This window comes from Macaca thibetana, chromosome 2 (assembly GCF_024542745.1).
Source record: "Macaca thibetana thibetana isolate TM-01 chromosome 2, ASM2454274v1, whole genome shotgun sequence".
NCBI lineage: Eukaryota > Metazoa > Chordata > Mammalia > Primates > Cercopithecidae > Macaca > Macaca thibetana.
The window spans coordinates 182642275-182657995 of record NC_065579.1 but is presented as its reverse complement, the minus strand read 5'-3'; the positions used below and the strand labels follow the sequence as shown (position 1 = coordinate 182657995).

Here is a 15721-nt window from a genome sequence, read left to right as displayed (position 1 = left end):
GGCTAATTTTTTGTGTTTTTAGTAGAGACGGGGTTTCGCCGTGTTAGCCAGGATGGTCTCGATCTCCTGACCTCGTGATCCGCCCGTCTCGGCCTCCCAAAGTGCTGGGATTACAGGCTTGAGCCACCGTGCCCGGCCTCTTCTCAGTCTTAATGTTTGGAAGATTATCCTGTTTGTTCAGTTTTATATTCTTTACCTTAATGTCTGAGGGTATTTTACTAATTTGTTTTTTATCTTTTCTGGTTAGTGTAAAATTATAAGAGCACTGGAGGCCCTTTTCACATGAAAATGTGAACCGTAGCAAAAAAAATACTATCACTTATTGATTTTCCTATTTGACAATAACAGGTAAACACTACAAAAGCCATTTCAAGTTGATGTTACCTGAGTTTTATTTAGCATATTTAATTTTCTTATATTTTCAACATCAAACATATAATAAGGTAGATTTGAACTGTTTTGGTATTCAAATAAACATCTGGTTTACATAAAGATTAGTTGCCCCTAATAGCTCATAAATATGTGTTTCTGGGTAATGGTATTGTTGCAGAACTTTTTCTTAGTTCAGCTGAAGGTGGGGTCCTTGTCCATCCCACACCACTAAAATGTAGGCTTGCAGACCCATGAAGGGTGAGTGAAGCAGGGTTTTATTGGATGAAAAGGAAGAAAAGGGGAAAACAAGGACTCTCACTAGGCCAGAGTCCCTGCTAGATCGCTTGTCGCTTGCAGCTTGAATCCCAACTTCCGCACAGGAAGAGGAGGGGCTGGACTCTACCCTGCTGCAAACCCCATGAGCTTTCCGAGTCTCTACTTCAGTGGGCAGGCTGTTTGGATTTTCTCCAGGGATCCCTCCCACCTGGCTGTCTCAGTATATATCAATATGATTCTCTGGAAAATCACAGAGATTAAATCTCCTATTAATTTCACAACAAGAATTTTCCCTAAGTTAAAAGAAGGAATATTAAGTGAGGCTGGCAGCAACCATTGAGGATGATAAAGTTTCTTGAGGAGGAAATGGAATTTTAGTTATTTTAGAAGGTTACATAATTGAACAATGATCATGAGCAGTTGAAACAAGTGGAATTGTGCCTTCAATTAAAAAATTATGGAACCCTCCTCTACTCTGTTCCAGGAACCCTCCACTCTCTTCCAGGTGCTACCCTACGCACTGGGAACATAGAGATGAATACAAGTGATTTTTAATCCATAAGTCTAATAGTCTAGTGTGGAGGACAACAATTTGAGTCCAATTTGATAAGTGCAGTGAATAGGAGAATTCAAGATGTCTTGAAAGCAAGGAAAAGTGTCCACACTCCAGTGTATGTATATTGGGGCAGGTAAGGTTGAACAAGTCCCACTGTGAATGTGTGCACCCCAAACTACAGGTAACAATGATTGTAAGCTTCATGAGTACATTATATTTTTTATCTACTTTGTTTACTACTTTATCTCCCATGCCTACAACAATGAGTGCCTGGCATATATCAGTTGCTCAAAAAAATGCTTCATGAAAAAAATTAATTACTTTTCCTTTTGATGCTACACTAATGATTAATTTATATAACTTAATTTACATATTCATATTACATACTTTGGGATCTATAGAGTTGCTCGCTGGAAGGGAGAAAATTATAAATATTTATACTACCTTATGCAACCAGTAACTTTGAGAAACATCACCTCATGAAGCAGAAAATATTCCTGAGCTATTATTACTTTAGTCTCATAGGAGAATGCACTAACAAATTATAAATACAAAACCAGAACTGCACAGGTTTCTTGGGGTCTATAGAGAAGAGATTAACTAGACTCAGTTGTAAACATAGCTATGAGATCCCCTTGCAATTATAATTGCTGGACTGAGATCAGAGAGTTCACAAAAGCAAAAGAAAAACCAAAAGGCATTAGCCACTGAATTTGCTACTTTTTTTTACATTTAATTGTTTGTTTTCTCTGTTTAGTGTTTATAAATAAGAAAAGAGAGGAATTTGAAAATGTACAAAAACTTTCCCCCTAAATGCCACGAGAATAAATAATTGGTGGACACTCTCATGATCTCTACTAAAACTAAGAGATTTCTAACAGAAATACTGGAGCCTCATTCGAGACGGCCTTGAAGCAATTTAAATAAAACACAAAATCATCACTGGGATGCAGGAAAAGGCAAGATGGTCAAGTAGCCTCTCCTTTGATAACTTCTTTATATTTAGTTTTTTGGGGGAACTATATATCTGAATTTTAAGCCTCCATTTCTGCCTTAGATAGACCACCATGGCCTTGTAAAATTGTGCGTATTTTTTTTTTCTTTCGAGTTTAGACATTTCAAGATTTCTTCCTGCTTACCAATGAGCTCACCTCTCTTTTCTCCTCATTATACCTTTATTTATACATGACATATATTCACTTTAAAAAGTATCAGAGAAAACTTGGAGAAAACTTGGAGAGTGGCCTTCTAGATAACATTTTCTAATTAAATGTGGAAATAGAATTTACAGTGAAATACATTCATCCAACATGCTCTTGGCATTTTTGAATCTGAAGCTAGAATAACTGTAGTCTTACCAGTCATATGCTTAGTAACACTGTCTATAAAATGAGCATAATAAATCGTTTTACTGGCACATATATTGCTCTTCATTTAGAGAAAAACACTTTTATAATCTCATATGTTGTACTGAACCACTGATTCATTACATGACATCATAGAGGCATGTGAAATGCATGCTGAGTGAAATTTGGCTTCATATTTTATGACACCAAAATTCAGCTTTCCTGATTGCAAGATGTTAATTTCTAAGTTTTATAAAATTCCTGAGTTTAAGAATTGTAGGTATTTCATCTAAACAACGAAAAAATTATACCACACATGCTATGACCTTAGTTAACTTGTAATTCCATCCTAAAAATTATTCAATGACTCATCTAAATCCTTTCTGCTCAGATTCTACTTCACTATCTAATTAGGGAACTCCTAACTATAGGTTATCTCACCCAAGACAATGAAAACAGCTTTTAACCCTTTCTCTTCAATCCTTTAGTAAACCACATTTTTTTTAAGCAAGCAAACAATTTATGTTGATTCTATGGTCTGTGATGAGTTTCTGTCTGTATCAAAAGTCAAAAATGTACATGATGAAAAATTTCTCCTGAAGCGTGTAATCCTCTCAGACATCAAGATGATAGCTAGCTGATCCTGACCTCATCAAAAGCACATAGAAAAAGGCTGGGCACTTTGGGAAGCCAAAAAGGCAGGATCACCTGAGGTCAGGAGTTCAAGACCACCTTGGCCAACATGGCAAAACCCCATCTCTACTAAAAATACAAAACTTAGCCTGGTGTGGTGATGCATGCCTGTGATCCCAGCTACTAGGGAGGCTGAGGCAAGAGAATTGCTTGAACCTGGGAGGCGGAGGTTGCTGTGAGCCAAAATCGAGCCACTGCACTCCAGCCTGTGTGAGAATACATCTCAAAGAAAAAGCACATAGAAAAAGTTCTCAGGTACAGTTTCTGGTTGGGCCAGAATAGTCTTGAAAGCAATGAGGAGGTTCAGTCAAAAGATGCATCTTGGGACTAGCTCCTGGTCTTTCCTTTTCATAATATTTGCTTTTTTTTGCCAATGGCCAAACGAGGCAAACTGAACAACCAAGTGAGCTGGGAATTAGAATCAAATGGAGTAAACTTCATTGTCATCAGCCTTCAAGCTCCTATTCCTCCTATTTCTCTCACTCAGTCCCAGGGTTTTCCTGACTAAAATGTTTGTCATTCCTGACTTCAACTTTGATTAAAACTTAGTCTTTATCGGCCAGGCGTGGTGGCTGACACCTGTAATCCCAGCACTTTGGGAGGCCGGGACGGAGGGATCATGAGATCAGGAGATCGAGACCATCCTGGCTACCACAGTGAAATCCCGTCTCTACTAAAAATACAAAAAAAAAAAAACTAGCTGGGCGTGGTGGCGGCGCCTGTAGTCCCAGCTACTCGGGAGGCTGAGGCAGGAGAATGACGTGAACCCGGGAGGCGGAGCTTGCAGTGAGCCGAGATCGCGCCACTGCACTCCAGCCTGGGCGACAGAGTGAGACTCCGTCTCAAAAACAAACAAACAAATTGCAAATAGAAAACTCATTCCTCATATCTAGTTCAGAAAACTTCCTATTATTCTTACACTATTTCTTAGATGACGGCTTTGCTTTTTTGTTTTGTATTTTAGTTATCCTAATAAACACCAGTTTGAAAACTGTAGTTTCTAATATGTAGAAAGCCTTTGATTTCCATTCTATTTACATTACTGTATTTAGCAAGAAAAGATCTGTTTCAGTATTTATTTCTGCCTAATCATTGCTATATTACACATGCCTCAAAAATTAGGTTTTTAAAGATTCTATAAAAGTAGAATTAACATGAATATTGATATAGAATAATTTGATTTTTGTGTCATATGTGAAATATTTTTTGTATTTATCAATCAAATTAGGGATAGCAATATAGGGATAGCAATCAAATTAGGGAAAGCAATAAATAAGAATAATTGGTTCTTCAGAGAGCACATTTGAAAGTCAATGCTAAATGTCATTTTAAATAAAATATAGCAATTCATGTGTACTAAAAAAAAAAAAAAAAAAAAAAAAAAAAAAAACTGAAATGGGACCAGGGCAATGTCTCATGCCTATAATCCCAGCACTTTGCGAGGCTGAGGCGAGTGGATCACTTGACATCAGGAGTTCGAGACCAGCCTGGGCAATGTGACAAAACCCTGTCTCTACTGAAAATACAAAAATTAGCCTGACATGGTGGCATGTGCTTGTAGTCCCAGTTGTTGGGGAGGCTGAGATGGGAGAATAACCTGAGGCTGGGCAGTAGAGGCTGCAGCGAGTCAAGATTATGCCACTGCACCCCAGTCCAGGCGACAGAATGAGACCTTGTCTCAAAAAGAAAAAAAATTAATAAATGTATATATGTATTCATATACATAATATTTAATTAAGTTCAAAATGTGCTAAGCACACAATTACAGTTAGTCTAAAAGAGTATTTAAAAGATGCTGTTCAAACTGTTTACTAGATTTCTTTTAATGATGAAGAAGTAAATTTTTTAATATATAGAGAAACAATGCATAACAAAAGATGTATTCATAACCCAAGTGAATATTTACTTTTGATTTAGACTATAATAAATGGCCAATCTATTTGTTAATATTTCTTGATAATGAGATACTAGTTTCTTTATGTATATGAATTCTTCTTTTTTAAAAGTCTCCCCTCATGCACATGTAATCTGGAAATTCTTTTTGGTTGGAGAAAGTAGGGAAGCAGAATAAAAGGCAAAATGCCTCTCGAAGGAAAAGATGCAGTGGTGACAACTTGTTGATAATTTTTCCCGGTAAGCTAAGGTAAAGAAACCAATGCTCAGGTTGGCTTGCAGGACTTATATTGAACACTTTTCTCCTGCCAGGTCTACTTCTCTGAGGGGAGAAGAGATGAGATTTATGAAGGCATATATATTATGATTCCAGAATATATTTTATTCTAAAGTTGACATTTTTGCTTGTTATTTTATTTGTTATGTAACTAGACATGATGATTCTGGAAAAATAGAACCTATATATATTCACTGTATCACATTTCCTTTTAAGAATTTTTTCTGGTCCAAGAGATCATTATATGTCCTATAATCTAACTGCTGCTCTGTCGTCTTAGTCCTCAGAAAAACAACTATAACAACTTGTGCCTGATTTTCTTTTAATATTAGAGAGAGAGAGGAATTTTATGTAAATTGTTTACTTAAAGACTTTTTATTCTACTGGGATGCTTTTCTTGGCTGACTATTTAATAAACAGTAAGAGTCAACAAAATATAAGGAAAATATGAAGGTTTTAGATTTGAATTTTTCGGAATTCAGATTTCTCTTCTTCTTGGTTATCTAAGAGTAATTATCAATGAGTATCTAATTACTCATTGGCTTTCATGAATTTATTATAAAATCAAATAAGAATTTCATATAAATACAATAGTGTTTTCTTACCAACAGTTGTACTCACCATTGGAATACCATATTAAGTGGTAAGCTGAAATTGAACAACTTATCATAAAGATTTTAAAACTTAAATCTTAAGTTTTAGGTATTTTAAGGCTCTATGAACAACAGAGGGCCCAGCCCCATGGTGTTACATAGATTTAAAAGCTAAATTCAAGTTTAGTTTACAAAGAGAAAGTAGACTCAAACTTAAAATAAACTCAAATGCATTTTACAACAGAAAGAGAAGTTTATATAAGTACATTAATTTTCAATTCAATAGTTCAAATAATACTCAAGGAGGACAGAATGGATGTCACAAGAATTCCTTCAATAAAAACATTCATTTGTCCTTTATTCTTCAAGATTTTTCTTCTTAAGAATTGTGCATTATTATCTCTACGACAGTTATTTCCTTACTTATGACTCTCAGGCCTATTTAAACTGTGGTTCTAGAAATCTAAATGCTAATTATTTTGTTCAATCTTTTTCATTTGGTGCCTCATTATTACCTCCAATCAAACATGCCTAAAATTGTCATCTACTTTCTCTCCTAATGTCTCTAGCCATAGAAGTCTCATAAACAATCTCTTGATATAAAAAGTTTAAACTTCAGCGTGATCCAGATATCAATCCACTTCTCAGTATCTAGTCAATAGACCATTTCTGGTGATTCCTCTTTCAAAAGGTCTGTCAATCACTTCTTCCAAGTACCTGTCTTAGGTTGATTTCCCTAGAAATGGAATATGAAACAACAATTTGGGCACATGTAATTCATGGCAGCAGTGTTGTCATGAGATGGGGAGCAAGGGAAGCAGATACAGCAGGGGAAGATCCCATGGGGGCCTCTGGAGCATAAATTGTGGCAGAGTTGGCCCCATCCTGAGGCAAGGGGCCTGCCTTCGGTATTTCCGCATCAGTCATTGGTCCTGTGGAAAGGCGTACAACCTCCTGGGCAAAGAAGCTCCCGTTTCTTCAAGAGCAATCATCTGTAAAAGGCAGCAGCTATGAGTCTTTTGTGCCAGCACTTCAAGAGCTGGAGGATGAGTGTTCCGGTCCTCTAAGGTGGATCTCGATGGAGCACCAACAGTGCACTCAAGTCAAATTTGTGTTATACCATAATATGTTTTACTCAAAACTTTGCCTTTTACTGATATTGGAGAAATTCTGAGAGGTTTAGTAATGATGTTAAAGGCCATTTCTCCAAATATTCTTCCTAGTATATTCACAAATTACATTTCAATATTTAAAATCTATTTCCACTGTTACAACGTGTATGGAATTATCAACTACAACCATAAATAACTTTAATGATATTTTAGATGTGATACTCTCAGAATTCTGATTTTCAGCAGGTAACAATTATTTAATTTACTCAAATGCATATGCAGATTCATGCATATACAAATGTCCAGACAAGCACATGTACACACAAGCTGGTCTGGACACAAACCTTTTGGGGTTTCCTGCATGGCCATCAAGAGATTCAATAAAGCAAGATGGAAGGGCCAGGGAGAATTTATGTTCCTGGCTGTTCCCATCTTGCACTGATCAAAGTTTTGGCTCTGTGGGCTAAACTTTGTTCAATGCAAGATAGGAACAGCCTAGGAACATAAATCTTTTCACTCTTATTTTAGTGGGCCATATTAATGGACATTACTTCCTTGTACCCCCAGGAAAGTACTGTGGGCCAAGTAAGCATGCCTTCTGAGTCACTTGCTGGGTCTCTTTGGGGATCCTTGTGAAACCATGCCAAATGTGGTAATGCATTACATTACATTGCTTTTTAATATTATTATTATTATTATTATTGCCTCACTTTCCTTTCATCCTTATCCTTACTGCAGTAGGGGTGTCCTTCCCAAATAAAGAATAAAAATTTTATCCTTGCTTCAAATTCTGGTTTCTTTTTCTGCTATTCCAACTTTTGCTTCACAATCAGTTTCACAACGGAAATCAATACACTGCTTCTTTCATTGAGAAATTCTTACCATTAAAAAAAAATCTACTGAAATAAATAGGGTGTTCAGTGTCATAGTTGACTTACATTCTTATATAAGTTCCTTATCCCATTGTGGACTGAAAACAAAACAGTTTATCAATCAGCGAACGGTCTGTGGGTTACTCTTTGAGAAGCTCTGTTTTAGAAGAACAAGACTGAGACACACAGCATAATGAGATGTCTCTATAATCTATTTCCTCTCTCTTTTCTCTTATAACGACAATGATTAATAACAATCTGGAAAGATTTGTGATTGCTTTGACAAATAGAATTGGCTAGAAGTGATACTGTGTTCCTTCCCCAGGCTGGCTCATACCAGTTTTTGCATTTACAAGACCACCCAACTGTGAGAAAAACAAGCTGTGAAAAAAGACACAGTAGTACTAGACTTCCAGTCATGCCAGCCCAGGTGCCAGACAAGAAAATGAGCAAGTCTTTAGACGATTCCACTTGTGCTCATACATTCATTCTTAGACTTTGAGTCTCCCCAGACCCAACAATGTAAGGCTAAGTCAAGCCTTTCCTGTTGTACTGTGTTCGAACTCCTGACCACTGAGTCTGTGAGCACAGTAAAGATGCTGTTTTATGAGGCTAAACTTTAATTTGTTAGGCAGCAATAATAACTGGAAAACAAATGATGACTTTTTAAAATTCTAAAACTTTTTTTTTACTTAGATGAATTATTGATCCTACTAAATCAATCAGCAAAGAATACTTCTTACTGGTTTCTATTAACTAGTAAAGTAAAAACTATTTAAACTAATGACCTCTAATATGCATAGTTGCTGCAAATGCTTCCACTGCATTCATGGAAGCATTCCCCACAGTAGGACTGGGGGAAGGGGAATATTTACCTACCCAAGAACGTTCATGAAAAGAATGCCCTACACCAAATTTTATATTCTAAGAAACTTATAATTCTGTCATTTTCTCTCAAGAGAAAATGGGTTAAAATCCACAGCAGCAGAAAGGACAATTGAGAAAGGTAAAAATGTTCTAAACTAACACCTTTACCTTTCAAGCAGTTCGTACCCAACCTGCTGATAAAGGAATGTTGGGAATGGAAGACTGTGGTCCCTTTAAATGACACAGAAAGGGGGAAGGGAAGTGCTGGGTAGAGGAAGGGTGTGGTCCCTGGCTAGGGCTCCACCCCCTCGGACCAAGGTAAGGACAGTCACTCCTGCCTTCATGCCCAAATGTTGCCTTTCCCAAGACCACTCTGGCCTGCCACACCCTCATCCTGTGTCTATAAAATCCTGAGACCCTAGCGGGCAAACACACAAGCAGCTGAATGACGTGAAAAACACATTGGCAGAAGAAGACGCAGCTGCTGGCTGTCAAGAGCATGCTGGCAAAAGAGCATGCCAACAGGCGCCAGCAGGCTGGTAGGCCATCACCCACTGAACGAGGCAGTTTGGCCAGGGCAGTTGGAGGAGACCTGGGGCCACTGAGTGGCCCAACTCCAGGGGAAATTATCTCCCTTCTGGCTCCCCAGTCAGCGGAGAGCTACTTCCACTGAGTTAAACTTTGCACTCGTTCTTCAAGTGCACGTGTGATCCTATTCTTCCTGTACACCAAGGCAAAAACCCAGGATACAAAAAGCCCTGTGTCCTTGAGACAAGGGAGAGGGCCTAATTGAGCTGGTTAACACAAGTTGCCTATACACTGCAAACTAAAAGAGTACCCTGTAGCACATGCCCACTGGGGCTTCAGTTGTAAACATTCACCCCCACTCACTGCTGTCGGGTCAGAGCCCCACAGCCTGCCCATCTGTATGTTCTCCTAGAGGTTTAAGCAGCAGGGCACTGAAGAAGCAAGCCACATCCCCATCACACGCCCAGTGAGGGGGACAAGGGAGCCTTTCCTGTTTCACTACTGGGCTACATCTGGGCTTCAATAATTATTGTTCAAATTGACACTTGAGAAAATAAAACCATTACTCTAACCATGCCCTTTAGGTTAAATTACAAATTTTATTACATTTTTTTCTATATAAAATTAGCTCTAACTACATTTTTAATTAAACTTATATTTTAAATATTTAGGAAATGGCATTTAATAATTATGCATTGATATGCAAATGATTACTTCCTACATCAGGCACACTTTTATCCTTTCAATAGGTTAAGCGAAGTCTGTAATTGGTAGTCCAAAAAGATTTACAGCCGATGTGTAATTAATTGTATAGAGAGTTCATTGTGGGAAGAGACTTGCTTTTACCTGCCTCAATCTGAGTTCTTTCCTCTACATTTTTATCAACTTAATATGACCAAATATTTCTATTGTTATTATATTATTTTAAACGATCAGCACATCATTGAATTTATGCAAGTAAAATTGTCCATGTTTGCAGATGGCATAATCATATATCTAAAACACCCTGAAGACTCCACTAAAAAACTGTGAGAACTAATACATGCATTAAGTAAAGTTGCAGTATACGAAATCAACACACAAAAATCAGTAGTATCTCAATATACCAATAATATTACTATTTGAAAAAATATTCATTTAAAATAGTATAAAAAATAAGATAAAACACCTAGAAATAAACATAACCAAGGAGGTGAAAGATCTCTATAACAAAAACTGTAAGACATTGATAGAACAAATCAAAAAGAATACAAATAAATGGTAAGATATCCTATGTTTACGGATTGAAAGAATTAATATTGCAAAAATGTCCATATTACCCAAAACAATCTACAGAGTCAATACAATCCCTATCAAAATACCAATGACATTCTTTACAGAAATAGAAAAAACAATCTTAAAATGTATATAAAGTACAAAATACCCCAGATAGCAAAAATAATCTTGAGCAAAAAAAAAAATAGTTAGAGACATCATACTACCTGACTTTAAAATATACTACAAAGCTATAGTAACCAAAACAGCATGCTACTGGCATAAAAACAGATGCATAGACCAATGGAATAGAATAGAGAATCCAGAAATAACTCCATGCATTTATAGCCAATTGATTTTCCAAAAAGGTACCAAGAACACATATTGAGGAAAGAACAGTCTCTTCAATAAATGATAGTGGGAAAACTGAATAATTATTTGCAGAAGAATGAAATGAGACCTCTATCTCTCACTGTATACAAAAATCAACTCAAGGTAGATTAATGACTTAAATGTCAGAAGTAAAACTATGAAACTACAAGAAGAAAACATAGGGGAAATGCTTCTTGAAATTTGAGCAAAAATTTTTTTACTCAGATCTCAAAAGACCATATAACAAAAGCAAAAATAGACTAATGGGATTACGTCAAACTAACAAGCTTCTACACAACAAAGAAAACAATCAGTAGAGTGAGGAGACAACCTATAGAATGGGAGATAATATTTGCAAACTAGGCATCTGACAAGGATTTAAAATCCAGAATATATAAGAAACTAAAAACTCAATAGCAAAAAATCAAATACTCTGATATTAAAATAGTCAAAAGACCTGAATAGACATTTCCTAAAAGAAGACATACAAATGACCAACAGGTATATGAACAAATGCTCAACAGTACTAATGATCAGGGAAATGCAAATTAAAGCCACAACAAAACATCATTTCATATTAGTCAGAATGTCTACTATCAAAAAGACAAAAAATAACAAATGCGAACTAGGATGTGGACAAGGGGAAACTCTGTGTGTGTGTGTGTGTGTGTGTGTGTGTGTGTGTGTAAGAGTATGCTTTATTGGGAAGCAGAGGGCTACACAGTGAGCAACAGATGAGGGCTGCCCAGTGGGCATTTTATACATCATACTCCAAAAGACACACAGGGTGTTTTGCTAATAAAAATCAACTGGAAAATGGATTCCTCTGAGCAGCTTCTCCAACCCCATCCCTTTTAGGGGTCAGGAAACCTACCAACTATTTTTCTGATGGTAACTGTGGTTTACTAGAGATAGAGCCCCTTAAGAGTGCCCCTATTTTTTTATAAAGAATATTTTCTTATGATTTTTTGAAGTCTTCATTTGTTACTTTCATTCTACTTTCTCTTAAGGTCATCAGACCAACCTTCTGTACAGATTGCCTTGATGTCAGCACCAGAGAGGTCATCTTTAGCCATAATCAAGTTGTCAAGGGTTAATTCACTGGCCAAAATCATGTTGTCCGTGTGAATCTGAAAAATGTACTTCTTCATCCTTTTATCAGGCGGGGGGAACTTTTGCTTTTCCTCCTAACACTTTTCTTCTAATGCTTTTATCTGTTCCTGATTTCTAATGGGTTCTTCCTCCACGAAAAGAGTCTTTCATTCTCACTAATTTCAATAATTTTAACTGGCATTGATGTGAGGTACCACCAGTGGCAGTTTGCTGGCGGCATCTGGTCTCTTTGTTTTCTTCTTCGTTTCCTGCACTGTAATTGGTACAAGAAGTTCATATTTTTCTTGTCCCTGTCATCCTTCTTGCCACCTCTAGGACCATAACCACCATTCTGACTTTGACCCATCTTGCCTTGGCAACTCGAGTTTCTGCTGCCAGAAGTACCTCCACCTGAAAGGAGAACTCCTATACACTGTTGGTGGGAATGTAAATTAGTACAGTCATTATGAAAACAGTGTGGATGTTCCTCAAAAAGTTAAAAATAGAATAGAATTACCATATGATTCAGTAATTCCATTATTGGATATATATCCAAAAAAAGGAACTCAGTACGCCAAAGGGATATCTTTACTCCCATGCTTATTGCCATGCTATTCACAAGAGCCAACATATGAAAGCAACCTAAGTGTCCATCAATAGACGGATGGATAAAGAAAATGTGATATATCGGGGGTTGGGGGAAAGGGAGAGGGAGAGCATTAGGACAAATACCTAATGCATGTGTGACTTAAAACCTAGATGACGGGTTGATAGGTGCAGCAAACCACCATGGCACATGTATACCTATGTAACAAACCTGCACATTCAGCACATATATCCCAGAATTTAAAGTAAAACAACAAAAAAAGAAAATGTTATATATATGATATATATGTATATATGATATACATGTACACACAATGGAATAATATTCAGTCACAAAACAAATGAAATCCTGTCATCTGCAATAACATGAATGAACCCAGAGGACATTGTGTTGTATAATCTAAACACAGAAAGACAAACACCAAACACCACAAAATCTTACTTGTGTGTGGAATCGAAAAAAAGTTGATTTCATAGAAATAGTACAATAGTTGCTACCAGGGGCTGGGGAAGGTAGTGGGGAAAGGGAACAAGGAGAGATTAGTCAACAGGTACAAAGTTACAATTAGGAAGAATTCGTTCTGGTGTTCGATTACCCAGTGGAGTGACTGGGTAGCAAATAACAATATGATATATATTTTAAGATAGCCAGAAAAAAAGAGTTTGAATGTTATCACCGCAGAGAAATGATAAATGTTTAAAGTGATGGATATGATAATTACCCTAATGTGATCATTATATAATGTATTCATGCACTGAAACATTACATGTATCCTGTAAATACATATAATTATTATGTGTCAGTTACAAATTCCAAAAATTAATACTAAAAAAGGAATGGAGCTAAATCTTGGAACTAAAAAGATCAAGTCCAGTGTTGTGTAACTCATTAGGCTCTATCCTCTGTGTTATGATATTCACAAATACGATTTCAAAAAAATGGCATCACATGCAAAATGTATTTTTATTTGCTTTGAATTTTAGATCTATTTCTATTTTCTGCTAGTTTTGTGCTTTTTCATGCCAACCTTTCATGAATATTTCAGCATAATCTTTTGTTGGTTTCTAGAGAACTCCTGCTCATGAAAATCCCTTATCACCCCTCAGTCTCATCCCGGAGCATTGAAAAAACCATGTTCTTAGGGTACAAAAGGATAACCTCAAGTGAGTTTTCATTCAACCCCTGCCTAAGCAAAGTGAGATAACAAGACAATTATACCTTGTAATATTAACTATTTAGATTATTTGCAAATGAGTCCTACTTGGTTCAAATAACTCTGTTTTTTCCTACTGCCCACAGGATAATTATCTAACACCTATCTTGGCCGTAGATATTTAGATCTTTACTCAAAAAGCTTAGTGTATTTATTTTCCAATGATTGCTATAACAAATTACTATAAACATGGTCACTTACAACAACAGAAATCTATTGTCTCACTGTTTTGGAGGCCAGAAGTCTGAAATTAAAGTGTTGGCAGAGCTACACTACCTCTGGAGGATGTATGGGAGAATCCATTCCTTGCCTCTTTCAGCTTCTGGTGGTTTGCCATATTCCTTGATTTGTGTTCACATCACTCCCGTCTCTGCCTCAGAGTCATACTGCTTCCTTCCCTTGTGTGTTTCTTTTGTAAGGACCCTTGCCACTGAATTTAGAATCTATCTGGATAATCTAGCATCTCCTCACATCTTCATTTCAAAATCTTTAACTTAATTACAACTGCAAACACCCTTCATTTACACATTCCAGAAATTAGGACATGGACATACTTTGGGCAAGGCCACCATTCAGCCTACTAGACTTTGATTAAGTTTTACTCATGAATTCCTCTTTAATTTTAATGCTGGATGAAAATACTTTGTACCTGCATCATTTGTGGCATACGCAATTGCAAGAATTGTGATGTGGTTTGGCCGTGTCCCCACCCAGATTGTAGCTCCCACAATCCCTATGTGTCATGGGAGAGACGCAGTGGGACACAATCAAATCAGAGGGGTGGTTTTCCCGTGCTGTTCTCTGAATAAGTCTCACAAGATCGCATGGTTTTATAAAGGGGAGTTCCACTACACATGCTGTCTTTCTCTTGCTTGCCAGCATGTAAGATGTGCCTTTGCTCCCCTTCTCCCTTCCACCATGATTGTGAGGCCTCACCAGCCACGTGGAACTGTGAGTCAATTAAATCTCTTTCCTTTCTAAATTACCCAGTCTCAGGTATGTCTTTATTAGCAGTATGAGAACAAACTAATACAAATTGTTTTATTTTTCAACTCTAATTAGAAAAGAGGCACGTATAACAAATATCAGTCAAATAAATGAGAGTGCATAAAATAAACCTTCAGCACTGCAATAACACTCTGAATGTTATTTTATACAGAAAGTCTTGAGCAACTAAAATTAACACATTTTCAAAGTACAAAAATCCACAAAGGAACATATAGATGAAATGATTCATACACTTCCATTTATATTAACAGAATAATTTTTCTATTTTTATTTATATTGGGTCACTTTATTCTATAGTTAGATCATATCAGTTTCTTCCATTCCTTCTTCAAATAGTAGTGAATGCTGCTCGGTTCAAACCTTCTCTTTTCATACTCCTTATCTCTGTTAATGACATCATCATCCATTAAAAGCTGGAAATGTGCCATTGCATTCTTCTCCTTCTTTCACCTGTTCCACAGCCAGTCACTGATAAAGTCCTATGGATCTTACATTTTTAATGCATTAAATATCTTTAAATGCATTAATTCTCTCCACCTGTCTTCCCTATTTCCTCCATTGTCTTGGTTCAGACACTTATCAACTCTTATTTGATCAATGTAAATAGGAATATAATATTCCTAGTTCCCATAAGGCCCCATGACTTTCTGTACACTGCCTTTGATTACTGGTCCCTTTCCAAAACATAAACCCACTCACTTCATTCTCTGACTTAGAAAACTCCTAGAGTTCCATGCTTACATGCTAAAGTCTGAATTATTCTTTATGACATACAAAACTATAATCTCTT

General features: G+C 36.7%; 2 pseudogenes; one reads left to right on the top strand and one right to left on the bottom strand.

The window, feature by feature from the left end:
* Positions 1-9530, top strand: part of LOC126949041 (MICOS complex subunit MIC26-like) — a 36066-nt pseudogene extending 26536 nt beyond the window's left edge.
* Positions 9531-11916: 2386 nt separating this feature from the next.
* On the bottom strand, positions 11917-12963 carry LOC126947899 (26S proteasome regulatory subunit 4-like; annotated as a pseudogene).
* Positions 12964-15721: the final 2758 nt, after the last annotated feature.